The sequence below is a fragment of the Eutrigla gurnardus genome (assembly GCF_963514095.1).
Source record: "Eutrigla gurnardus genome assembly, chromosome: 10".
NCBI lineage: Eukaryota > Metazoa > Chordata > Actinopteri > Perciformes > Triglidae > Eutrigla > Eutrigla gurnardus.
The window spans coordinates 24,142,087-24,148,086 of record NC_139924.1 but is presented as its reverse complement, the minus strand read 5'-3'; positions in this window follow the sequence as shown (position 1 = coordinate 24,148,086).

Below are 6,000 nucleotides of genomic sequence, written 5' to 3'. Positions count from 1 at the left end.
AAGATACATTTCGGGAGGGGTATCACTAAATATGTACATATTATATAAAACACATCTGACGCAGTGAATTCATGCATTGGGATATGACTGCAAAAGCTCTTCTCAAAATCAAATACTATTAATGAACAGTGGTACCATTAAACAGAAAGCAGAGACCCTCTTATTCACCACATAAAAGCCCTTTTTGTTCAATTCAAAAATGACCCACAATTTTGCTTAGGAACACAAAGATAACCAGGCATGTGGTGAAAAGAAAGTAAAGGAAGTTAACCTTTTTTGACCTAAGGAAGCCATAGTTGCAATAGCTTTCGCTCGCCTGCCATTGGTGCAAGGCTCCCTGCATCTTCGATTAATATTAAGTTGATCAAAAGACATTCGCTGGCCTTGGAGCCAACTAATATGCTCATTAGCATTGGCGGGCAGGCCTGGGAGCAGTTCATGTGCATTAATGAAGTAAAGAACTGAGCCAAACAGTCGTACCCAGCTAGCTTTGGAATGCACAGCCAGCCACACACAGGGCTCCCTAATGACCCGAGGATCTGAACTTGGCCACAATTCAATAGTCCATTGTAAAATTGCATTGTTCAACAGCTCTGTTCTGTTATCATGTATAGCTTATGGTGCTTTTGTTAATCCTGTGAATAATGTTAATTTGCCCCCATTGGATTTTATTTTTAAATGCAAACAAATGAAAATAGAACCGCCTTCCCTTACTACATGTTGTTCCACTTGCAACGCGAAGAAAACAGTGAAAGAGGGTAAAAAAAAGGAAAAAAACTATTTTCCCTGCATATTTAGATATGTTAGCCGAGGGATATGTTTAATTTCCATGGATGAATTGCCCCTCCATTTTCCCTCCCAAAAACTGACTCACTGAAGCAAATTAGTTTTCACACCTTTTCTTGGAGACAAGGGGTCATTTCATTACATTTTCTATCAAAACCATGGATGTGCTGTGCTTTATATTCTGCAGCCAAGATTATTTGAATTGATTGACCACTGACATTTTACAGTTGCTCCCTGTGATTCAAATTAACTGCAGAAGATGGCAAAGGGCATTACTTTGAAAGTATTCACACCTGCCTCTTCCATCTATGGAGCCAGTCTGGGGCAGTCTGGCTATGGGGCCATAGCATGCCACATGATCATTTGAAAGATGACATTTTATCAAGGCCATCTTCAGTTGTGAGTATGGGTGAGCGCAGACAGCGTTCAGGTCAATTGTCCCCCGTGTCCATATGTGCCTGCACTGCCATACAAATTGCACTCTCCCTCTCCTTAACACCCAGCCACTTCCTCTCTCTCTCTTCCTCTCTCCCTGGCTCTCTCATGCAATCATATGCTCACAAACACTGTATACAGAGAGAGAGAAATACAGTGTAAACAAGGAAGATTACAGCTAAAAAGCAATATTCGGATATCACCAGAGCAAAGGTGTAAAGCTGATAAAATAGCTTTGTGCATTTAATTGAAAAGGAAATCCCATGCTCCCCTATTAAAAAACATATTCTATGCTGGAGAGCTATATCTTCAGCTGAAAAAATTGAGGATTTGTGATATTCAAAGCAATTGTAAATACTTCTTTATGCCTGTGTGTGAAGTGGGGATATACTTGATGGGTATGAGAAAAAGTAATATACAAGAATATCAAGTATATCAGGAATAACAATAAACAAATGCTCTGCTTGCTACCACAATTTGTGACTTCCCACCCTGTGGGGCCTTGTTAGTGAGTAGCTACACCTAAGCAGCATGCAACCTAATTTGGCAGACACAGTAATTACATGCCTTCCGATCTTTTTTTAAACCAATGTTGTTTCAACCAACAAGTTTGTACTCTAGAAAAGGTACGGCCTTATCAAAATAATGGATTTTGGTTCCACCAGGCTGATCTTTGGCTGAGGTTATCAAGCATTTGCAAAAGGTGGTGTTGGTCCAAATTGAAATGAGGGAGCAGAATGCAGCTCCCCCAAGCACCATGACCTTTGCTAGCCACTCCATCAGCTGCTCATCACCGTAGACTCATTTATCAGGCACGGCGCTCTCTGTGGAAACTCACAGGTGCTGCCCTGGATGGGCTCTCATGACATGTCGGGTCATCTCACATGATCTTTGCTGGAGGCAATAAGCGAGTGGGCGGAAACACAATCTTGACTGGTCAATACTGACTGGGAACGAGCTCTGCTGCATCAGTGCTAAATAGCTAAACATGTTTATGATGGAAAATGCTGCTATTTCCGCCAGTCTCTAGTTGTCATTGCAAGGACCTTTCAGTTGTTCAGGGATTTCAACTTAATCCAGGGAAATAGAGAAAATGTTAAAGAAATCGTAACTCTTTTTGACAATCTGACAGCCTCCTTAGAAATACATATTAGCACAATGTTTGTTGTTGCACACCTTTCTTTGGGAGTCAAATGTAAAAGCTACAACAAAACACCAGATGAACATACTGCCTAAATGCATGTTATTATATATAAAAAATACTCTGAATATCTAAAACCTCTCTGCTGCATTTTATCTGTGCCACTGAGTTGTTTTATGTTGGGTTGTAGTAGGGAGAATAGCTGAGCAATGGATATCTTACTGTCCATAATATAGATCACATATCTGCCCACTGTATGCTGGAATAAGCTTCAGGGAAAGCCCCTTACCTGGATAATGAAAGGTTAAACTATAGTATTTATGTCTATCTTGGTCAATGACATATTGATTGAGATTCTTGAGTTACAAATGTAATATTTATGGAAAGCCGAAACACACTTTAGAGCTATTGAAATAAGTGTTACAAGATACAAATATCTCCTATATAATAGCTGCTGGTGGAAATTACCATTTCAAGCTGTATACATTTCTGACTATTTATTGACATTTAACATTAAAATTCAAGACATGTAACATTGTCTGCTTTTTCCAATATAAAAAACCCCCAACAATAAACAGTACATGTCAAAACAGCCGATTGTACTTCTTAATGATGTGTTGTCCTTCAAAGTATTTGAAACCCCAGAAAAATGTTTCAAGTGTCTCCCTTTCATTGTATCATCTTAAACGAAGACATCAAAAGCATTCTTAGAATTCTTACATCATCTACTAATGTCAAACTCCTTTTTAAGCTCAGACAATAACGAACTGCTCAGAAATCCAAAAGAGTACAGAGCTCCTTAATGGGTATTTTTGGCTATAATTTAAGAAATTACTGACAGGAATGACAATAAGCAGTGACCCCACACAGTTCAAAAGTAGCAAGAATTAAAAAGTGAGAATGGCTGTTAATCACACTAAGAAAATTGGATTTGCATGTCTTCACACATAGTGAAAAGCATCGTCTTCACTTTGCAAGGCATTTTGTCTTGAGGACTTCAGAGTCTCTTATCCGAACCATTTATAAAATTGACTAATTACTCCACTGAAAGCGGACAGTGAACACGGGGAAAGCTTGAAATTTGACTTTTTCTTAAAATAGGAATAGTTTAAGGTGAGAAGTGCTAAGCTCAAGTGTGATCTAAGCTTCTCTGGATGCCGAAATGAAGGTATTGACTATTCTCCATCTACTGAAAGTGTCATCAAATCAAAAAGTATCTTTCAATTATAAAAACTGCCTCATAATTAACAGTGATCAAGTTGGGTGTTTCATCCAGAGAAAGCTGGAGTCTCAAATGTGAGATGGATTAATCGTTCTTTTTGTCCAAATAGTCGTTTTGTGTTATGTGAGATTTACTGACACTGTTAAATAATGTTGTGGTTATTGAAGTAACTTGCTGCTGTGTTGATTTTTAGAGGTAAAAATGAAAGAGTTGGTTGACAAAAATCAGCTGCCAAAGATGACCTCAGCAAAGTATATTCGTTTATTAGTCTATAGCTGTGTTTATGTGATTTCATTGTGAGGAGTAATCTATGTTGTGCATGATGGTATGTCACAACAAAATGATTTCATTCATGGCATTACAACAAAATGTAGTTCAAGTCTTGTCTTCCTTATTTACATTGCACACATTTGCTTTAGTATTGTATTTTGGAATGCATCTGTTCTTGTAATACATACTCTGTCCACAGAGTGAGGCACCATAACCCATATGTTAGGCTGTGACTCAAATCAACCCCTGTAAAAGTAATGATGGGCTGTTCGTGACATGCATGAAGACTCTGTTGCCTACCACACTCATTTACAAGCTGGCAGCTCAGGTCCCCTCTATGCCAGTCATAACTCAGCCATTTTGTGAGGGACAGTGCAGGGGATGTGGTCAGACCATATCTGATAATAGCTGATGGCTTTGAGGGGTCTTTAGATTGGCATCTAAGCAACAACTCCTGATTACATTCATATTCAGATCATGGCCTGGTCAAGGGGCACTCTGCTCGGAGATTGTCTCTTTCAATTGCCTCGATCAATTTCAGATGACTCAACAAGGATCTAGGCAACCTTCTACAATTGAATTGAAATTGGATGAGGAAAAAAAATGCACTGTTGTTGCACTACTTTATGATGACGTATATGTGAGTGTCCACCCCTGTATGAGTGTGTGTGATTTATTGCAAGCTAAGCCTATTTAATAATTCATCTCATCTGTATAGCATCCAGCATATTTGCTTGCATCTTATGCTGCTGTACTTCAAAAAGCTTGCTTCTGAAGGTGTCAACATGCTACAGCTGTTTTCTGCTTAGGGCCACATATTAATACGTGTCAGTAGTGGTGAGCTGACCTATAGGCGCAGACCTAATGTGCTGCCGAATCTGTGAATTGACCTCCGACCTTGGCACCACACTGGAGCTCATATTAAGACAACCAGGCAGGGCGCTGAGCTGCAAATTGATTTTGACGGACGTGCGGTCGTTATCTCTGTTGACCGTCACTAATCATATGCCTCCACAGAGTAATGGCTCAGGCCACAAGGATGACAGAATTTCAAGGGCAAAATTCACCCAGCATTTCTGTTCAAGACAAATAAGTCGTGTAGAAACACAATGTGACCACAATGACACATGGACAGCATGCTGCAGCTTTATACATGAAATAAAAGCCTTAATATAGTGCTCAAGCAAATCTGTCCAATGGTAATGACTGGATGGCACTTCAGGGTGCTTAAGTTATGTTATGCCCTACGTAATTGCATGACACAAATTAGAACACCCTACTTTATGAAAATAATTATGTTAGCGCATTGTTTTATTAAACTGCTGACTCTAATTTAGAAGTATGACCTTACAGGATTCCTACACATTCAGCTTGACATTCAGTGACTATGTGGTTAGAAGGAAGCAGAAACCGCTTACAGCTGAAATCAACACTATTATCACATTTGTATTCTCTTTTCATGAAACTTTTCTTTTCCTTTTCAAAGTTGCCTACATGAGCTTTACTGACTCTGGTTCTTCTGAGGAAAAAGAATAGGATGATTAGTAATGATTGCCTGCCTGTCCCTGTTGCCATGTCTCCAAGACTTTCTCACAACCATTTCACCTTATCGTCATAAACTGCAGTGATCTTCTCATCTGCATGGTAGCAGCCTGCAGCACAAGGACAAGAAATTGGACCTGAGTAGGTAGTTAAATGTGCTTTCAATCTCTACAATCCTTTTAATCTTTCATCAATCATGTGGAAGCAGCTTGGAGCCGTGATCCTATTATAGTTTGAGGGAAATAGCACGAATTGACAAATACAAGAACCCGCAGTGAAAGTTTGCCATGCAAGAAAGTTGTAATGGAAGCGGGGGTTGCCTTGGCAATTTGATGAGAACATTCTCAAACGGGTACTAAAATAGAAAGCAAACAAACAATCAATTGGAAGTGGTATTTCACTTGCTGTCATCTTGAGAGAACATAAAAAAACCAGAAGGTTCTAAAAATGTTTTTCTTCAGCAGCACTGAAAGTGGCCGTCACCTAGGCAGCAAGCCAAATTAAATGTAAACTTACAAAGTCTGCTCAGGCCAAGTTGCTCTTAAGTGGCCAATTTAGGAATAAAACTGAAGAATAATGGGTGGTTCATCCCGGCTGAAACCTT